General features: G+C 36.7%; 1 protein-coding gene and 1 long non-coding RNA gene across 5 annotated transcripts in view; one reads left to right on the top strand and one right to left on the bottom strand.

Moving 5' to 3' along the window:
• Positions 1 to 22061, top strand: part of Syt1 (synaptotagmin 1) — a 515260-nt gene that overhangs the window by 431151 nt on the left and 62048 nt on the right. The window lies entirely within an intron of this gene.
• Positions 1 to 22061, bottom strand: part of LOC134477364 (uncharacterized) — a 42638-nt gene that overhangs the window by 3422 nt on the left and 17155 nt on the right. The window contains exons 2-4 of one of the 2 annotated variants that reach the window (XR_010049388.1): positions 15733 to 15837; positions 15283 to 15412; positions 6533 to 7202 (exon numbers count right to left, since the gene is read on the bottom strand). This is a non-coding gene — a long non-coding RNA (uncharacterized LOC134477364). Of the gene's footprint in view, positions 1 to 6532; positions 7203 to 15282; positions 15413 to 15732; positions 15838 to 22061 lie in introns of those variants that run through there. The other variant, XR_010049387.1, reaches the window with a different exon arrangement.

Consider the following 22061-nt stretch of genomic DNA (forward strand, 5'->3'; position numbering starts at 1 on the left):
AAAACATAGCTCAGCAGTAAAATATCCACAAGAGATGATGACGTGGAAATAGTAAATACCAAAGAGGTCTGTGCAAAGACATTTTCGCTAATCAACTTGAAATGCCCAATTTTGAGGGTGACATAGATATTTCAAACCACTAAAATATCAAAATCAGGGAGCAAATAAAAAAAACTTACTGTGTTGAGTAAGACAAAATGTAGCAGGTGAGCTTTGTTATAGTTTGGGCCTTAACTGTCCCCCAGAGACGCAGGTGTTACAGGCTTGTTTAGCCAGTCGATGGAGCCACTGCAGAAGATAGAAAACTCAGGAGATGAGGACTAGTGCGGGGAACTTAGGTCACTGGGGCTGTGGCCTTAAGGAAGATACTAGGGCCCCAACACTTTTTCTTTTTGCTTCCTGGCTGCCATGAGGTAAACAGCTTTGCTCAGCACACAATCTCTGCCATGATGTTCTGCCCTGCCACAGGCCCAAAAGCAACAGAGCCAACCAACCAGAGCCTGAAACCTCTGACAGTGTGAGCCAAAATAAACCTTTCATTCATAGAAATTGCTTGTCTCAATTATTTTGTCACAGTGATAGAACACTGATTAACACAAGTTCCATTGTAGACAAACTTAGGAATAATATATTGAAAGAAAAAAAAAATATAGAATTAGTAAAGAAAAAAAAAAAAAAGTCACACAGAACCATTGAAGGCATTCATGAAACATGTTGATACCCACAAAAGGACTGATGTTGTCCCAGAAGACTTAATAAATACAAGAGAGGGGAAATGCCCTTCATCTGCCCCAGCCTAGGGCCTTTCCATGTGTGGAGTACAGTCAGTGAGGGGTGCCCACCTGGGGAAAGACAGTGGTGTTACATGACCTGCTAGAGGACACCCATTAAAATCAAGGAATAAGGGGCTGTCTGTGAGGAGGGCAAAGAAGAACGGGACTTTGTAGTCTGGAAAAGGAAAGCTGAGCAGAGATCTGATTAAAGTCTGGAAATCATGAAAGGCTGGAGTAATATCTACCTGTTCATCACACCCCACAATACTAGAATTAGGAAGTGACCTTGATGTTTGAAAGAAAATAGATAAAAGAGAAGCCACATTCCAGAAAATCACAAAGGTACCTTTCTACCTGAAATTCTTTGTCAAATTTTCTTTGCTATTTTACAGTTGAGGGCTCAAAAAAAAAAAAAATGCGTTGCTCTAGGAGTTGGGACAGATTGAATATTAAGCGGGTATCTGTATTGTAGGCTTAAAGGGGACACCCTGCTTTGAGGTATCTGCTTGTAGGAACCCCCAGGCCTTTGCATGAGGAACTGTTGGGAATAGCCCCACAGCTGCAAATCTCATTAGTCCAAACCCTCACGGCTCTGCATCCTCAGCTCAGCCATTTCTATCTCCTCCTCTCCTCTTACCACACAGAAAAGGGATAGGGTCAGAATTTTAACAGGTAATTGGATTGACAAAATAGAGAACCCAAATATTCCATTTTTAAATTATGTTTAGTAAGCTCGTTCTAGACATGTTACCATGTTTGGCAAAGAGTTTTTCCTTAAAAAAAAAAAAAAGAGAAGAAAACTATTGTAAATATGTAGCTAAAGTCTGTGCTATTTTTCTCTTCCTTGTATGATGCTGTAAGAGTCCTGTACGTAAATCCTGTTAGAGATGACAAAAACATGAAAAGCTGTGAGTTTCAAATAGTTCTGTAATGCTGAGAGAAATGGAAATACCAAAAATAATCATTTAAAAAAATCATGTTATTCTATTTAGCTCTGCTTATGAAAGGACATACTATTTGTCTTTGACCTCAATATACCTTCTTGAACAGCCAATTATGAATTTTAAAAGTCTACTAATCTAACTGCTTGTTATGGCTTTACCTTCCCATTATTTGACTTTTTTCCATGTAATGAAATTCTTTCAGTGTCATGTAATGGTAATATGATAATAGAAATAACCTAGAAATAAACAAAATCAGGTATCATTTTCAGGGGATTTTGCTCAGTCCGTCCTTTATTCTTCCTCTCTAAGGCTCTTAGTGGTTTAAAAAAATAACAGACTATCTTCAAGAGATAAGAGAGTGACACAGAAATGCACACATTATTGCAGTTATACCTCAATGACTGTCATAAAGACACTTTCCAGGGAAGAAGCAATGGCAGAGAATGATCCCTGGGCACATCTTTCGCTCAGAATGAACAGATCAAGCAATGATTCAGCATCTCACTTGTCCATTACTTTATACACTAACTCCTTATAAAAGGAAGTCAAAGACTGCAACAGCTGGTTGCCTTGTGAAATTACTAATGGTCTAATTTTTACTACACGTTTTTCTCAGCAATCACTGGGAAACTAGGCAATATCCATCATTTTTTTTTCTTCCTATAAATAAATGATTTGCAATAGTTACTTTGGAAATTGACTTTTTAACTTCAAAAAATGGAATAAGCACATTTATGTCTTCTGAAATGCTGAAATTACCTTTGCCCATAAATAAAGCAATGTGATTGTTTGATCTAAGAATATATAGATTTCAAGTTACTGTTGTGGACCAATAACATGACAATGTAATAACAAAGTCAATCCAGTAAACAAAAAAGAGCCAAATACACGTTTAGCGACAGCGCACTAGCAAAGCTAATACACATACATATGAAATTGCAAGATTACATAGTTATGTACTGATAAGCTGTCATTTGTTGCTATTATAGACTTCACATCCTGATTAACGAAACAAATGCTTTCACGAATAGCACTGCTTTGATATTTTACTAGAATTTTAGTTTTAAAATTATAATCTCAAGAAACACACTTAAAATAATCCATAAGCCCCCAATAATTTTAAAATGTAAAATAAGAAATTAAATATTAGAGGCAATCCTTCTATTCCCTTCCCATTCTTCACAAAGTTCATTGTTAAAGATGCAAGTTAAAATTTCATAAGCTTTCAGGGTTTTTTCTGCTTATATTACTTAAGCACAAATATACTGCATTTTAAGTGGGATTATAACAGATTAGTGTATAATTTTTCTCACCTGTAGCAATATATAATTGAGATTCTTCAGAACAGTATGTATAAATCTTCCTTTGAATACATAGGTTTTGCACGGCATGGCTTGGATATATCATCATATATTTAGTAATTTCTTTATAAATTTAAATTTATGAGAAAAATTATTTAACTTCACCAAAGGACTTCAAACTTGACCTAAATAATAATTTGACCTTGAATAAGGAAATAGATATGTCAGTTCTTCCCAAGCATTAAAGCTATAAATGAAATTAAAAGACAGAAAAGCATCCCCTCAGCTGAGGGACAAGCACTTGCCAGCATGCAGGAGGCCCTGGGTTCAGTCCCCAGCTCTGAACAAGAAAAAGGAGGGAGAGTGAAGAGGGGAAGAAGGGAAGGGAAGGGGAGGGCAAAAGGGGAAAGAAAAGGGAGAAGAAAATAGGGAAAGAAGGGAGCCGAGGAAGGAAGAGAAGGAGAGAAAAAGAGGCAATCAAAGGAAAGAAGGAAGAAAGCTGCTCCTACATAAACTACTAGGTACTAAATTCAGTACAAAGGATTTCTATACATTAATAAGAGCAAAGCAATGGGAGAAAGTGTGTGTGTGTGTGTGTGTGTGTGTGTGTGTGTGTGTGTGTGTGTATGTGCCTGCGTGCGTGCGAGCGTGTGTGCGCGGGCGGGGATATCTCAGACAGAGCACCAAATCCAGGACCTCAAGCAAACTAGTCAAACCCTCCACCAAGCCCCTCCATTTTTCTAATGTTCCTGTAATTTGCTTGCTGTTGCTTCAACTGGCTTGCAATGCTAAGAAGTAAAATGTTACATTATGCAGCCTCATCATGCATCTTAAAAAGAAAGGATTTTGAAGTAAGATGCAATTACCCTAAGTTCAAAACCTGAAAATGCGTTGCTTAAAAAGACAGCCTGGATTGATTGCAAAGAGTGCCAAAAAAGAAAGAAAATCAGGTCATTAGCTTGTACATTTTCAGACTTCCATCAGCTGTATTTGAAGGAGTTTGAATCCATTAAAACAGTCAATCCAGCAGCATTGTCATGATGGCAACTTGAACATTTGTGACAGTCACTAAAATTTAAAGTTAAAAGGTATACCTTTACAAAAGTCAAATTGAGCACTTTTCAAAGATTTTCCCAATTTGTAGACTTTACTGAACCACTTAAACATTTGGAAGCTACTTTTACTAAAGGTTGCCGATCCAAAGTATTTACACAGAAAACATATTGAATTTTACAATACCATCTTTAATTCAGAGAAATGCTGTAAATGAAACTAGCCTAAAAGAGTTACATATGATAGTAAAATTCCAATTTACCATAACTGGAAGTCATTTTTTTTACTCTTTGTTGGAATATGTGTTCACATTTTATATAAGAACATCATTGGATGTTTTCAAAACAGGTTAGTGGCAGTGGTTTTAAAGGAGGCACTGAATATTTATGAATTATGCAAGTCTGAACTTTCATTTTAATAACTTCATTAAAATATAAAAACCTTAAAAGCCTCTCAACAGGAATTTAACTTTATAGAACGCTTTACATGTGCCCTGACCTTGCCAAGAGGCACACCTAAGGCATGATTTAACAGCTATTACAGGGCAAAGCCTAATAATAAATACCTATCTGAAAATGCCAGCATTTGTCCTTGTTTCCTCGATCTCCAGTGGAGTTGTAACTCACCCATAAACAGACTTTTTCCTGAGACTCTGCAGGACACAGCCGAAAGGGAAAAGCAATCTCAGTGCAAAACAGAGGTTGAAGCTCTCAACCTTTCTGATCCTCTACCTGTTCATCTGTAAAGTTAGGGTATTAAAGATAGCCATACTACTGAGTAAACAAATGAGATATAATGTTATGTGGATATAACGTTATGTGGTAGACAGTTTTACTGTAAATGTTGGTTTCTTGCAATCAAAAGGCAATTATTGATTAACTCCTCCTTTACTATATCCTGTTTCCAGGGGAACTTATGTTTCTACATGGCTGATATAAATACTGTATGTGTGTATGTTTTGAAAGAATTCCCCTTCATTATACATTTTGATGGTAGCCTTTTTAGAGTAACCTAAGAGGACATCTGAAAGATAATCAGGAAATTCTCCTGCTATTTGAATACAATTCTCAGCGTATGTGAAAACAAGACTTCTCAAGTAAAATTGTCCCTCCATTGTGGGGAATCAGTTCCATGACTCTCTCTTTTCCCCACAAATACTAAATCCAAGGATTTGCAAATCTCTTCCGAGAAAAGGGATATTTGCATATACCCTATGCTTATCCTCCTGCACACATTTTCTCTAGATCACATTTATTATAATTCCTAACACAATAGCAATGCTTTGCAATACTTGTTCTGTATTGTTGAAGGAATGACAAAAAAATGTCTGTGCATGTTCAGTATGAGTGCGATTTTTTTTATAGTTTCAATCTATAGTTTGTTAAATGATTGGTTATATAGAGGGCTGAGTGTAGTTCATTTCCACCTTCAATTCTGTAAGCCACAATTTGAATTATTTAAGGTACCACAGTCCTCTACCAAGTGCTTCTTTTATGATAACAGGCTCAGCACAAACACTAATTGGGCCAGCAAATAGGAATAAAGAGGAAGAATAGAACCTGTGCCATCCTAATTATCAAGTCAATACCTGTTTGCTGCACAAACTCTCCTCTCTCAAATGAAACACCCACAGATGGAATCTGCTGGTTACTGTGTTAAATTGATTAGAAGCATCAGGGCCTAGTCTCAGAGCACCTCCCCATCCTCTGGCCTAACAACTGTGCCCCAGCTAATAAATACCTAATTGGATACATTATGAGTCAGCAGTTATTGTTCATTGTTGAAGCATAATTGAGTGGTCAAGACTTCAGCTTTCTCTGGTCTCTACAAATTCTCAAATAGTCACAAATAAAATCAACACCAAAACCAAAAAAAGCATCAGTGGAAACTCTCAGATTCTTGCAAGACCCTTTGGCCTTCTTAAGCTTGTTTTCCTCTGGCTAAAATTTCATTTTCTGTATCAAACATGTCTTCAGGCTGTTCTCATCCTGTCATTTACAAAACTAGAGAGAACTCTGCTGGATGGCATACCTATTCCACAGTCTTCACTTTCAGTGAATTGTTCAGGTTGCCCAATAGGAAAAGGAGCTCAGTAAAGTATTTACTAAAACTCTAAGAACTAGGAAAGACTATTGTTTATTAATCTTACAGCAGAGATGATTCCCCTATGCCAGACTGGTTTGTTATTAGGCTGATTTTAAACTTGCCTGTATCGATAACATTGGCTTTCTCAAACAACTTCTGTAGCCAGCTTGACTCAAGGTTAAACCAATTGCTAAGGAAACATTTTCTGTGAGGCTATAAACCTGAAGACACTCTATTTCAGACTCCAGGGATAAAAGTGTCAGAGCTGCACAGGATATTAAAGCAGGTATGAACACAAAATTATGAAGTACATTTCAGCTTGATCTTCAAATAAAGACTCTTTACAAAGATACTTTTATTTTTTAAAGTGAAGCTATCTTTACTGTTTATATAATTCAGTACAATAAAGTTGATGAATTATGTAAGTTTACCCTAAAGCTAAATGAAAAGATATCATTCTCAAGACAAATTACATATAGATTTATATCTTCAGACTTACTCTCACATTATATCATGTATAGATTGAGTTCTTATAAATGCCACTTGAAATTTTGTTTTTTTAATCTAAATTAATCCATTCATTTTAATGCTGCAAGAGGAACTAGCTAGCTGGTAAAGCTACTAAAACTAAATATTTGCTTGCAAAAAAGACATCAGGAATGAATTTTTTCTTTCCATCTGTGTGAGTCAGTGAGCCAAAACATATTTCCGCTTATTTCTGTTTGTTCTCAGTATGGGTGGTTCTTACCATTACCTCACTAACTTCCCATTTAACTTTCAGAGCGATTTAATTTGAAATATAAAACAGCAGTGAGCTCTTATTACCAACTGAGATTATTCATCTCAAAGATGAGACTCCAGCAAACAGAGCTCCTAACTCTATACTCTATGGAGGGGCCAGGAACACCGCATTCACTTCTGCAGGCACACACACTGTTAAGGGCATGGACATGCACTTTCTAAAGCAACTCCAGCAGGAAATCAGGGTCATGGAGAAGCCAGTCACTCTTGTCAAGAAACAATTCAAGGATCTGGAGACATTTAAACTGCAAAAGATGAAACAAAAAACAATAAATTGCCAGTGAACATGAGGAGAAAAAATTGAACTTACCCTTACTAACTGTACAGCTCTGACCTGCAATCGCTAGGCATTAGCAACAGATTTCTACACTGGGTTGGTTCTTCCAATGAGTTCCTCCTAACCAAAGCTAGTAGTGTCAGGTACTGGATCAGGGACAGTGACCTACCACCCGCCTTAGGGTGTATGGGGAGGCTAACCTGTTAAATCTGTCGCCTAAAACAGTTCACTCTACGTGAGAATTTAAGCTCTGCAAGATCACACCTGATCTAAAGCTAACATCGGTACATGAAACAATATATCTGTTAAAGATAAATCTATCCCCATCAAGAGTGACTTTATTTTTTCCTTAAAATAATAAGAATGAACTACCACTATTGTTAATAAATAATAATAACTATAATTTAGCTGATGCTTTCTGTACTAAGCGTTTATTCGGTTTTACGCAAACATCATCATTATCCCATAAGGCAGCATAAGTGTCTCCAAACACAAATGGGAAAGCTAACTAGCTCAAGGTCACAGGGTGAAGCATGTGCAGGCCTCAGCTGTCTCCACCATCCCTCAGCTCCTGCTACCACGCCTAACTGCTTGCCCACTGTCTAGACCGTATGCTCTCTAATTCCAGTTGGCCCTGATTCTTACACCCACAGACCTCAACTCCAGAAGACAATAAATGGTCTGAGCTGCAAAATGACCATCAATCCACTGACAATTAATAGCCTCTCTAGATCATTCTGACAAAGGGTATCTAACTGTGCCTGCAAACAGCAACACATGCAAATCCCTGCGACTTCAGAGACAAACTGCAAATGCCCTAATAAACAAAATAACAATTTTTATTTATCTTTCCAGGATGTTTCTTATTTCTCCTCAAAAATAATGTCCAGAAGGAATTTATGTTCTTATATAAAGAGGAGGATTTAGTAATCATAAGTTTACCTACACACAAGAACAATGAGCTGAGCTTCCTGGTGGGACAATAGCACTCAGCCTGAGTTCCTGTGCAGCTTAAATCTTTTTTTAATTTATTTTTAATCATTTCAGAAGTCGTGTCTCAGGGATGTGAGCTTAAAAAGCGTCATAGTATCTTGTTCTTTTTATTCCTCTTCTTTTACTTTGGCAAAAAGCCAACAATATAAAAACAACAATAACAGGAAAAGGAAAAAAAAAACTACAGTTAAAATATCTGCTTCTGCGGGAAACTTCGTAAGATATCCTAGCCCCATCCTCTTTATTCTTTCCCTCTGTTCACATTCTTTTTTTTTTTTTTTTTTTTTTTTTTGTCTTTTTCCTTTTTATCGGTACCGGGGATCGAACTCACGACTGCCTGCTTGCAAGGCAGGCGCTTATGCCGCTGAGCTAAATCCCCAGGCCCCTCACATTCTTTTCATTAGAACACTGACTGTTGTCCTCTGATAGACTCTTGTGCTTCCCTCTTCTCATTCTTGAGATAGTTTCTTACTCATCAGTGTTGCTGAAGGCCCTCATTTTTCCATTTTTGTTTCCCTGATTGCGCTTACTCTGTGGTATCTGTGGCCTTTGCTCTGTGGACTCCTTTAGCTAGAGATTATACCAAACTCACTTTTGCATGGCCTGCTAAACAATGCCAAGGAAATGCAAGTCACCATAAGGAAAAGAGATTAAAATGCAAATGATCCATCTTATCTCCAGTGTTGTGCATTTAGAACAAAATGAATCAAAGTAGGGTCAGAACGAATCATAATGAAGTGAATATATTAAGATACAATTATGTCAAAGATGACAATTATGACAACATTTCCGAAAAAAGTAAATGATGTATAATGTGACCAACACATGAGTATACCCAAGGCTTCCCTAGACAATAGATCTAAAGTTTCATTCCCAACCCTAAGTCACCCTCCTGGGCCAAGGTCTGCTGTGAGCCCAGAGGTCTTGGGAGGAAACCGGATCAACAGCAGCTCCAGAGCAGCTTCTCCTCTCTGACTGTGGTTACCCCACTCCGTCTGCTCATATTATGTACTCAATCTAAGCCCTGCGCATGTTAGGTACCCCCAAGATGCAGTCACAAGGATATCACCTCTCATTTTGGGAGTCCATAGTCTCAAGAACAAAGGTGACATAATAAACAAGTGCGAAAGAAAATAAATGACTAGGGGGCTGGGGATTTAGCTCAGCGGCATAAGCACCTGCCTTGCAAGCAGGCGGTCGTGAGTTCGATCCCTGGTACCAATAAAAAAGGAAAAGACAAAAAAAAAAAAAAGAATAAATGACCACAAATCTTACTGAGAAAAAATTAACAGGATATGAAAAGTTGAATAAGATTTCCTTTATTTGAAGGATGAAGACTGATTTAGGAGTTAAAAGTCATTCTTTCCTCAAAATTATATATTTTTCCTCAAAGCTACATATCTTTTTATCAAAAGAAATTATAGTTAAATTAAATAAGGATTTTATACAAAGAAAACAAAACTGGTAGACTTCCTAAGTCTGTGCTTATATCACTAGCATAGGTTTGTCTATGAGATTAGATGTTTTCAAATATTGATGTCTTCAAATATTATGAAAGCTTTTGGAGCACGTTCTCTCTTATATGTTTACTTGTAGGTTTATAAATATAGCACATTTACCATGATTGTATAAGCTGAACATTATTGACTCATTTAAAAGCAAAAATTAAAAAACAAAATGAATCTTTTATAATTACTACAAGTGGGTTATTAATGATAAATATGTCCCCTTCCATTTAGGGTATTAATAATTACTATTCTGTTAGCTAATATGCTTCATTTTAAAATATATTTAACCTTGCGATATAGCAGTTCACAACTAGAGGGCGCTGCAAGTGCAACTCCATGGTAGAGCGCTTGACTGCCATCACCAAAAAATAAATAAATAAGCAAATTAGAATGATTCCAATTAGTTTTAGAGAACTATGAAAAATACGAAAAATACCTCAACAAGCACAAGATGTTTATAATGTAGGCTTAAATATTAACCAATATTTAACTAAAATTCATTTTTTCTTTAGTCCACTTTTAAACCTGAAATAGACCGTCGTTTTTATCTTTAAGCAAAACTGACACAGTCGACTGGGGGGGCCAGTTCTGCTGCATTGCTATTTTTCACAGCCTTTTGCATTATAAGGTTTTCAAATGCATTTCTTGTTTCAGGAATCATTTTAAGCAACGTGATCATTGTGTGAGAATCAGTTTGGTCACAAACCAATTTAACTGGACTCACAAAGTGCAGCTCATAGAAAAGTGCCAAAAGCAACTGTACCATGAGCCCCCTGTGCCCTGACTGCCCTGCCCGGCCCGTCATGCGCAGAAAAGCCTGAGATTGTGTGGGAATCGGGCCCAAAAGAGGGCACACTGGCTCTGCACATCAGCCAATTTCTAGCCCTCTCTTATTTTTAGAAAAAATAAAGTAGAAATTCTAAAGATTGTCTTCACGGGCATCTTACAGTTCCACACTGGGAATCACAACTGTCTAACGATTTCTAGTTTCTAAACCAAAAGTCTGCCAGCAGTTCCACAGTTTTCTTTTCTTTTTCTTACCGCAGACTTGGAAACATTGCTTTCATTTTTTCCCCTTTAAAAATAATTACTTATTATGAAGTTATACTCAAATATTTCAAGGAAAGAGACACTATGGTAGCCACTGTTAATTCAGGTTGTCTTGTGGTGAAACACTATGTTGCTTAAATTGTTCTCTTCTGATCTGTTTTGTTATGTCCTCTCCTATCTTAATCTTTTTAAAATTAAAAAAAATTACTTATTAACAGTAAACCAGAGCACTGTAATTTATCAATGTGATAACACTGATACCACAATGTGATAACATTGATAATGCACATTGTAATAAGTATTTCATAAACTTCAAAAATGTAATTTTTTTCAAAAGGAAAACTCAGGTTTTTAAAAAATGCTAGATTAGCTTTAAAAATCTCAGGAACACAAAAGGACAGAAACGACAGGATGCTTACACTAAAAGGGGAAAACAGGTGGGTGGCAGGGTGCATGCTCACAATTACTTGTGGAACAATCCTACAGACAAAGTACAGAATCATGAGTTCAGCGTCTACATATTTAAATACCTGTCTGCTCCGTGCCAGAGTAGGCCAGCAGGGGAAGCAGGCAGAGAGATAAATAAAATGTGATACCCGTCTGTGAAGTGCTTGAAACCAGCTCTGGGAAATCACTTAGAAGTACTGTGTGTGACACACGTATTCTGCAGAAGTCGTGAATATTGTAAGCTTGTCAGGCCACATGATCTCTTGCAACTACTCACCTATGCTACTATAACACAAAAACAGGAATGGGAGGTATGTAACAGGCATGGCTGTATGCTGATGAGTCTTTATGGGCACTGATATGTGAATCTCAAGTCACAAACATCAGCCTTCTTTTGCCTCACTCTTTTTTTGGGAATTGAACTCAGGACTTTGTACTTGCCATGCAGGTGCTGTGCCGCTGAGCTATATCCCTGGCCCCTCATTCCTACCTTTAAAAATGTAAAAACCTTGTCAGTTCATGGCCTGCAAAAATACGCAGTAGACAGATATGCCACAGGCAGTAATTTTCTGGCAGTATTTTACACAAGTGCAGAGGAAAGGAATTCAACAACAGCATCGTGTCATGGATGCTTCCAGAAGAAAGCGAACAGGAAGCGAGGGATTATGCAGGTCATAGCCACAGGCTCAAAGGACCACAGAAGCACAAGCCTGGTTATATAAAAGACTGGGTAGCTTAGAGGAACTACTGAGAAACAAAGTTAGAGAAAAAGACAGGGCCCTGCCAAGGAAATCGAACCTCATGCTCTGCAGGTGGCTAGAAATGTGCATGGGAATGGTCAGCAGTAAAGAATTCCATGGTAGTAATTCCAACTGTGGAATCAGCCCTCCCCAGATTAGAACCCCGGTTGTGTGACTCACCAAGTGTATGCCCTCAAACTAGTTTCTTATCCTCATCAAAGCTCAGTTCCCTCATGTGGCAACACCAACAATCCCCACTTTATTTGCAGTCCTCTACTGCTTCACCATTTTGCTTTACTTGTTGCACAGAGTAGCGTAACAGGAGGGTCATTGCTAACTTGTTGTTTGACTGAAGCCTCCCATTTAGACTTCAGGACTGTATCATCATGGATATTCGCCAAGTGAATATCCACCAGGTGCAAGGGTCTGATTCAATGTAGTTACTGAATACAGGGGGCCAACAGTCATAAAGCCAACATTCCCCACTTTAAGTCTATTCCTGTTCAAGCTTGCCTCTTGCCTTAGAAGATAAATGTATCACAGCATTATCTAAAACTTGGAACAAAGATATGGAGGGGAAAAAGTTAATAATTCTCAACCCAAGTACCTTATCCATAGTAAGTTTATTTTCTTGAATGAGTTCTAATTACACTTCACTTTGGTTCATGACTCTTTCCTCTCCCGCTGAGATGCATTTCCTCTACAAAATTTGTTTTCATCTAAATGAGTAATTTTCCAGTTTATATTAAACTTAAAATGAAACAAGATGTTTCCGGTGCATAATTCATCAGGATCTTTTTTAATTTAAACTCAGATAAGTGGCCCATTCCATGCATGGTAAACAACTATATGTAAGCCTCCTGTGTAAACTGTTAAAGACTGTGTTTTACCACCACATATTACATCATACATTATGGATGTATCATTCATATAAACCTTAGATTCCAGGATTCATGCCTCCTTTCAAACTAGAAATCAATAAAATTCATGATGAATCTGAACTCAAATTGTTCCCTATTGTTCTAGTTCATTCATTCATTTATTCAATAAATATTTATCGAGTACCTACTCTGTTCCAGGTTTAGTTAAGCCTTTCCTTTTGAAATATTCATGTCTTATTAACACATTTCTAATAGCATAAATCCTCATTTATTTTCTACTATAGTTGTGAGTAATTAGGACCTAGACAGCAAAAGTCTAATAATTCTAGTGATAAGGTAAAATAAAAGAATTCACAGGGCTATTGAAATCACGCGCGGATATTAAGAAATACTGCCCCAAGTTTGTTTTCCTATTTTCTTAGAAAACATCACTGCATATTGAAGTCAACCTCATTTACATAGGATAGAGTTGCTTTTGAAAAATCGGACTTTGGCCATGCAGCCTAGATTGTGCCAGCAATTATTTTCCCTTTCTGTCTTTCAGTTCTGGAATTTTTTTTGTACTGATGATCAAAGTTCTGGAATTCTTTAAGACTAATTATAAACCAAGACTATCTAGAATACTGAAATGACATGTAATTTACTTAGTATGCTCAATGTCTTATTTAGGAAAACTCTGTTCTTTTTTGTAATTATGTTCTAAAACATTTCTAAAACATCCAAACTTAAGTAAAATTAAATAGGAGACTGTCTGTGATAGTGAAAAAATAGTCTATATATAATATATAAAAATAGGATATATTTTATTTCCAAGAAAATGTTATCCAAATGTGATAAGATCCCCTAGAAGTTGTTCTCATTTATTAATTTGTTAAGCCAAAAAGGAGAGATAATACTCTTCAATGCCATAAATATTTTAGTAACATAGTCTAGAATTATTTTATCCAAAGTCTTGAACCTAATGTTACTGAAATATATGCAATACATACAACATGTAAAGACTTAATCTTTAAATAGGCACATAGTAAGTACATAAAAATAGCTGTTAATTCAGAGCCAATCCAATTTAATATTTCTTGGCCCTCCTTTCTCCCCTATGAGTATTATTCACTCATCAATTAACAAATATTTATTGCACACCATGAGTAGTGCTTGTTGGTAGTCCTGGTAGGCAATTTTAAAAGCTAAAGATACAGCAGTACATAAAATAGGCAGAAATCCTCCCTCAAAAAAAATAACATTCTAGAAAGAAATATGTTAAATAATAAGTAGGAGGGGGTTTCAAAGACATTGCTGGGAGTGATCAGATTCTGGATGCATTTCGAAAGAGGAACAAACATGATTTGTTTCTATGAAAAAGAATGAGGAGCTAAGAATGAATGTGCTGGTTTTGGCCTGTTCAAATGAGTAAAGTTGCTAAGCTAGAGAGATCTCAGGAGTCAGGTGCAGAAACAGGGGACAGCCCAGGCCTAATTAGGGGCACGTGAGCCCTGTAATACCAATTAGAACCAGAGGTGGAGATGTCCAGTATCCAACTAGACACCACACTTTAGCTTCTTAATACATTTAAGTTTATCACCATGGAATCCATTTTTTTAATTCCTAGCTCAATTACGATGTTTATCTCTTGTTTATCATTCCAGCGTGTTTACAAGCTGCCAGCTAGGACATCTCCTCTCTCTCTCTCTCTCTCTCTCTCTCTCTCTCTCTCTCTCTCTCTCTTGTGTTATGCAGTTCTTATAGGTCATAGGCCATAAAGCATGGAATTTTCCCCCAATGTCGTGTTTAATCCTCAATCCTAAATTTGAATAAGTATAGTATTCATACTATACTTAAAATAGCTCTCAGATTATCAAACTCAAATTTCTTTCCCTTACAAATTTTTCCCTCACCAACTAGAAGGTGCTCAAGATTTGATCCCATTATGTAATCCTTTCATTCCAACCTAGTTTATTGACAGATTCCTTACCCAGGACAAATCTAGAGAGATTTAGAAATATTCTAAGTATGATCTAGCTTGAACGATCTTTAATTGTTGTGTAATCTATCAAACATAAATGCAAGCTCTTAAAAATTCAAAGAGCTGGGGATTTAGCTCAGTGGCATAAGTGCCTGCCTGGCAAGCCCTAAGTCATGAGTTCAATACCTGGTACCAAAAAAAAAAAAAAAAAAAAAAAAATCAAAGAAAATAATGTACAGGAAACAAATCTTTTGATCTTTTTACTGCCAAGCAGGCTAGGTTAGGTAGTGTCTTGTGCCAGTTTAGGGAAATGAATTTGTAAAGAAAATAATTGTTTTATAGCTAGGATACAGCTCAGTGGTATAAGAACCTGCCTGGCAAGCACAAGGTTGTGAGTTCGGTCCCCTGGTACCAAAAGAAAATAATTATTTTAAAAGAATCAACAAAAGAGATACTAGTATAAACCAACCTCGTGTTCGTGTTCTGGCTTAAGCACATTTCACGTTCTTCCTGTATTTTGATTTGGCAGTGACTTTCGCACTGTTCTGATCCAAGAACCACTTGTGAATGTCAGCAGCGTAGTTTTCCAACCATACTTGCTGTAAAAACAAACAAAACATGACCCATAGTTGGGCAAATGCTTCTGGCAAGACACTAGCTTAACACTAATCACTAAAACTCATGCCAAGAACAAAAGTTTAAAGATTAGAATTTGGATCCTTAGAGATTAGCCGAGGAGCTTGCTGGAATGCCCATATAGACCTGAGGACCATAGCTGGGGAAGCACTACAGAGCATAACTAAACATGGCCATTAGACAAACTTACAGCCAAATTGGGAATGTTCTCACTTCTTACTTGCAAACAGAGCTTAGGGAATTTATAGAAGTCATGATAGTGTCTCCCAAAATCAATACTCACATAAGTGCACGTTTAGAAACTTGGATAAGGTCAAAGTGTTTCTTTTCAAAAGCGGTGGGAGTTGAGAATCTGTTACCCTCTAAATTCTTCCCTGATGATTTTTTCCTGGGGAAAGAAATACATTTAATTCTAGTGCTCCTGTCATGTTTCTGACAATTAACATCCTCATTTTTCAGTTCTCAGTTTATGGTTTTGTAAATGGTTCTCAGCCCAATAAGCGTATCAGCAGAGAATGTTTTTCAGTGTATTAATCAAAATGCAAAAAAGACAATGGGATATGCTTGAAATAACAAATCACTTGATTACTTAATTAGGTTAGCAAGACTGTCACAAAATGAAGCTCTGTCATTTTTTTTAAAACCTAGTTGAAAGTATTTCTATGTAATATTTCAAAGAATGCAGAAAGTTGACCTTTTTGAAGGTTACCGAAAGGTACAGCTGAATATATTCCAATGAGTACTCTGAGAACTCTAGAAATACAGATGGGCTTTGATAACATCTTAGAATTTCAAAGAGTCTATAGTACACAATAATATACTAAATCCACATAAGGCTTTCTGACGTTTTATGGAAAGACCTAGTTAGTTCAAGCTTTTGTCTTTTTTTTTTTTTCTTGGCACTGGAACTTGAACTCAGGACCTCACACTTGCCAGGCAGGCACTGTGTTGCTGAGCTATATCCCCAGCCACTAAGCTTTTGGACTGATTCAGATCAAAGCAAGCTCACAGCCCTGAAAAGCTGTGATTTCAAATAAATGTTTTATGTCCTTTCCCTCTTAATATAGTAATCATGTATATGTTTTTGTACTAAAACATCACTAAATAGAACTCTAACTATGACAAATACAATTATTAAATGTATACTAAAATTACCCAGAAGAAAATATGGCAACAAAGATAATAGATATTGCTGAGGGATTAATGTGCTTAATAATTTACATGAACTATCACATTTTATCTTTGCAACAAATCTGAGATAGTCATTATTTATAAAAAATAGACCTAAAATTTTACACAGCTTGGCAAAGGTCATACCAGGGAACATATAACTGAAACAATAATCTAACAGCTCTGATAGTCATTACTTGTAGGAATAGAACTAAAAAAATTTACATAACTTGGCAAAGGTCATACCAGAGAATATATAACTCAAAGAATTTAACCAACATCTTCCCATTCCAATTTGTGTTTTGTTTTATGATTTGTAAATGTGAACCCCACTTTTCCAAGAAACAATTTAACATCTTGGGGAAACTTTTAGAGTTGGGCTATTTTTATCTGAAAAAATTACACTTGCTATGAAAATTGATCAAGAATTTTAATTCTAATCATGGCCTTGTTTTCAACATTACTTCCATACTTGTCTTCTCCAAAAAAGAGGGAGAAGTTGGCAACACCTATCATATAGATTTTTTTTTAGAAGATATCCTGTAAGACAGGTAGGGATCAGAGTTGAGAGACACTATTTGGCCAAGTTGCAATATGATATGTGTTCCTTATAGTTATACCTTATTCAGTCAATCAATCAGAAAATTTCTATTATGCTCCCGTGTGAGGCTGGGGTCAAGCAAGTTCCTTCCTAAACGTGAGGAGAGCTCAGTTAGCAGGACAGGAAGATCAGCTTCCCCTGGAGTTCCCCAAGTAGACTTTGAAGAAGTCTTCTCCTTAGTCCATGAAGACCTCTACATCCACACCAGACTTCTATTTTTCTGGAACCCCTTCAGGTTTCCTAGGGTTTCTCAAGCTATGGCAATCCTATACAGAACAATGTAACATGGACAGAATGCAAAGCTCAGCAAAGATTAGCACCACATGTGTAGCGTTGTGATCTACTAGAACTGTTCTTATTCAGAGATTTCCATCCACTGAGCATGCGCTAAACACTTGAGCACGCCCATCTCCTCTAACTTCTAGGACAATTCTAGATAATGTGTGGTTATCAACAAATTGCAGTTGAGATACTATGCCTAGAGATATAAAGAATCTACTGTTCATTTCTTTAGCTATTTCACCCAACTTTCTCCCATAATTTGGTAGGTTGTTTTTATTTTTGTTTAGTTTTTTGTTTTGAGATAAGTTTCTCACAATGTAGCCTAGGCTGGCCTTGAACTCATGATCCTCACATCTCAGCCTCCTGAGTGCTGGGATTACGGGTATTCATTTCCCTATTGGGCAAATTTAGTGGTTTTTTACTTCTGAAATACTGGTAGGTGTTAACCTATGACAATGTTATTCTGAATTCCGTTTCCTACTTTAAAACACAATAGTTTCCATTTTTAAAGACTATATATGCATTTCTTTTGCTCATCCCAGAGAAAACTATCCTTTGTTCAAAAGTAAAACTATATATATAAGTGTTGTAAAAATCCATAGCTGAGACTTTCTCAGGTTCCTACTGCATCAGATAATTCTTATCAGATCTCTTAAAGAAGACAGAAGGACCACCATGGCTTCAAAGTGCAGAGCAACAAAAGTCAAGGTCCAATTAACAGCACTTTATTGAAATGCAGGAAGCATCTGTGTGTACTTATGCCCCATTTTAGCGCACAGCACGGCTGGGGTTTGAAGGATTTGAATTCTGAATTTCCGTTAGACTAACATCTGCCAAGAACAAGCTTTGAATGTACTACTTGTCCCCGAAGAGAAAAATGAGGCGCTTATCATGCAGGTCTTTGTCAAGATTACACCTACACCTGTAGTCAGGCTAAAGCTTTAGATACTCCTGGATGAAATGCCTGGTGTGCTATGCAGGGTTAGGGAGTGTGGTTGAGCCACAAATTGCTTGGAAGCAAGCTGATTTTAAGTTGCCATGGCAAAGAAAATGCACACAATGAAAAGCTTTTACATTAATACTCTCTACATCTTGTTATGATAGGATTGTCCGGCTGAGGGGCACTTTTTTTGTACTTCTCCTGACATGAACAGATAAAATAATAAACACTAATTACAGAGTATTATAATGATTTCTGGGCTTCGCCTCCAAGGGGTGTGTATCTGGCTAGGTAATTACTTCTCTGACAGATAATCTTTTACGTGAGAATTAAGGATGATGAGACTAGTTTATTGCCTGCTGATGAGACCACGGGGGAGGCAGGTCATGAGGTATGCTTATTAAGGCCATTTTAGTCAACGTGTTTTTCAATCCGTTGTCAAGGAACCCATCCCTGGTTAAAGAAATACTGTGTGAAAATGACATGGTGATTGTCAGCTGTGGAAGCCTATTACTTCAGGGAAATTACTAAATGGTAAAACTTCTCGGGGTAGAGTAGAAGGCATTTTCTGAATATATATGCCTTTGTCTGTAATGCTCTAACAGTTATTCCACAGAGGACTAGTTTCTTTATTTGATTTAAGTTCCCTGAGAGGTTATTTTTGCCTACTGATTCAGATTCAAGTTCCTATATGCTTCAAGACAATATTTAAGAGAGAAATTGAATATAATTACAAAAAGTCCAAAAGCAATTGAATTTGCCAAGAAAAAAATTATTTTCTAGTAGACAATAAAGAATACGCCAAAGGGGAAAAAGATCAAAATGGGATTATTTGGAAAGGAAAACGGTAAAAGAAACCTAAATAAAGGAAGATGGTACAGCAAAACAGCAGACCAGTGAGGGTATCACAGAAATACCTATTTGATCAACTACCCATATGTGAAAATACTTTCACAAAGAGCTAATGAAATCAGAACTTTGTTATAGTCCAATAAAATGTATTGAATAGGGCAAGAAAGACAGGGTTATATTACCTACATGTGACTTCCCCAACCCCAGACAGCACAGCATAGAGAGATGCCATCTAATTGAAGGGATGAAAAAGAAGCATAGGACTTTGCATGTCTCCAAACTAGGCCCAGCAGAGTAGAATCCAGCCCTGGGAAGATGCATAGCCCTGACTCCAGAGGGAACAGCTGATTGTGCTTGTAGATCTGTTCCTGTGTTAGACAGAAACCCATAGCCTCCGTGAAATGGATTTAAATTCCAACCTGTGTCACCATTGGCCAATTTTAGTAGTCATGAGTTGACAAAACCTTAGCAGCCATGTGAGTCAGATGTTTCCAAACACTGCCATCCTTGATAGATGCAATATTCCAGTCTAGCACAAACCAGCCTTGGAAGTCATGGTGTGCCAGCCTGGATTATACTGGACATTGTAGTCTTTGGTTTAGGACATCCTCTAGGACTGAAATGGTCCTAGCCTTAGGGAATACAAGAGAATTTTCTGAGAATCACTGCTCAAGCTTACTGTTGGAGGACCTTCCCAAAGACAGGTAGACTGAAAAGATGGAGCTAAGTACCTACTTATCCAATTCAGAGATATTAATGAATAATCACAAGAACCAAGAAAAATCAAGGAATAAGGCCATCACCAAATAGACAATGTCAGTAAGGGACCCAAAAGAGACAGAGATGTGTGAGCTGCCTCCACAAAGAATTAAAAATAGCTACTTTAAGGAAGCAGAACTAAGGAAACACATAGAGACAATTCAAGCATGTTAGAGCACTTTAACAAGTGATTGTAATAATTTTAAAAAATCAAACAGAAGTCCTGAAGCTGACAAGTATAGTGAATGAGGTGAAAAATGTAATACAAAGTATGAACAAAATAATATACAAAAAGAAGAAAGAAATCTGTGAACTCAAAGACAAGTTATTTGGAATATGAGGGGGAAAAAGGAAAGTAAATAAAGAAAGCTATAGAATTTATGTGTCTTGGATTCTGGCCAGTGGTTGTGAGTTTCTCTGGCAGTACAGGTCTGCAACCTCTGTGTGCCTTGCTGCCAAGCCTCAAAAAGAAAAGAAAGAAAGAAAGAAATCAAGGGTTTTCAGTTCAGAGACAGGAAGAAGGATGCCAAATCTATCCAGATAAAGAGCAAAGATAATGTGAAGCTTAATGTTTCATGCAATATCTTTACATGTTATTCATCACAGACAAAGAGAGCAGAGAAATGAAGCAGTCCTGGTCCTCATCCCCAACACTGGCAGTGAGGGCACTGAAATGAACCATTCAGAATGATGCGAAATATATTTTTAAAACTTTAAAAGTAAAAAAAAAAAAAAGGAAAAGGAAAAAAGAACTTACAAGAATGCACCAAAAGAGTAAATCTTTAAGTCTTAGGCAACAAGAGGGAGTAAAGAAAAACAAGGAGATAGATACTTTATCCTAATAGCACAAAACTGTTCAAACCGAGAAAGATACAAATGTCCAGGTACAGAAAGGTTGAAGTTCTCTGGTGAGATTTAATCCAAATGAGATTAACCCATGACATACTATAATCACACTGGCAAGGATCAAAAACAAAGAGGATCATGAAGGCAGAAAAAGAAGGAAATAACATATAAAGAAATTCCAATGACTATCAGAAAACTCTCAGAAAAAACAATAAAGGACAGTAAGATGATATTTCCAAAATGCTGGGTGGGGGGCACTTGCCAACCAAGAATAAAATATCCACAAAAACTGTTCTGCAGAAATGAACGAGTAAAGACCTTCAAAAGAGTAAAAGAAAAAAACTGAGAGAATTTATCACCCCAAGACCTATCTTTCAAGAAATGCTAAAGACATTTCAAGCTGAAAAAAAGAACGTTAATGGGTGACGCTAAACCATTTGAAAGGATAAAAATCACGGATAAAAAAATACAGTCAAATTCAGAATACTCTAATAATGTAATGATATACAAATCACATATATCATTAGAGTAAAAGTTAAAACTATGTAAATAATGACTATAATAATTTGTCAAGGAGTATGTATTATAAAAAGTGGTAAATTCTAGCATTGAAAATTCAAAAAAGTGAGTGGGGTTAAACCTTTTTTCTCTTTTGCAATCAAAGTTGGATTGTTCTAATTTTAAATAATCTGCTTTAAATACTTTGCAAGTTTCATTGTTACTACAAAGCAAAAACCTGTAGCAGATATAGCAAAAACAAAAAGCAAGTATCTTAGTTACTTTTCTCCCATTGTTGAGACAAAGTTAAAAGGGGAAAAGGTTTATTTAGCTCAGTTTGTAGAAGTTTCCATCTATAATCACTCCAAGGCAGGGTGGCATGGCAAACAGGCATTTTAGAGAAGCAGAATGTGGCCAAGCAAGCAAGGGACAATCATAACACTTTTTATCCCTTATATCTTATTCATGCTACTTAGGGCAGGTAAAATTCACACACTTAGTCCTAGTGCTGTGAGCCTAGCATTACACCATGAATTAATTCCTGTAGCAGAGCTGGGCATTCAGTTCAGCAGCACAAGTGCCTGCTTGGCAAGCAAGGGGTTGTGAGTTCAATCCCCAGTACCAGATAAATAAATAAATAAAATTTCTGTACCACACACTAGAT

Source organism: Cavia porcellus, unplaced genomic scaffold (genome assembly GCF_034190915.1).
Source record: "Cavia porcellus strain 051 isolate PalLab524CR breed Dunkin Hartley unplaced genomic scaffold, mCavPor4.1 scaffold_8, whole genome shotgun sequence".
Lineage (NCBI taxonomy): Eukaryota > Metazoa > Chordata > Mammalia > Rodentia > Caviidae > Cavia > Cavia porcellus.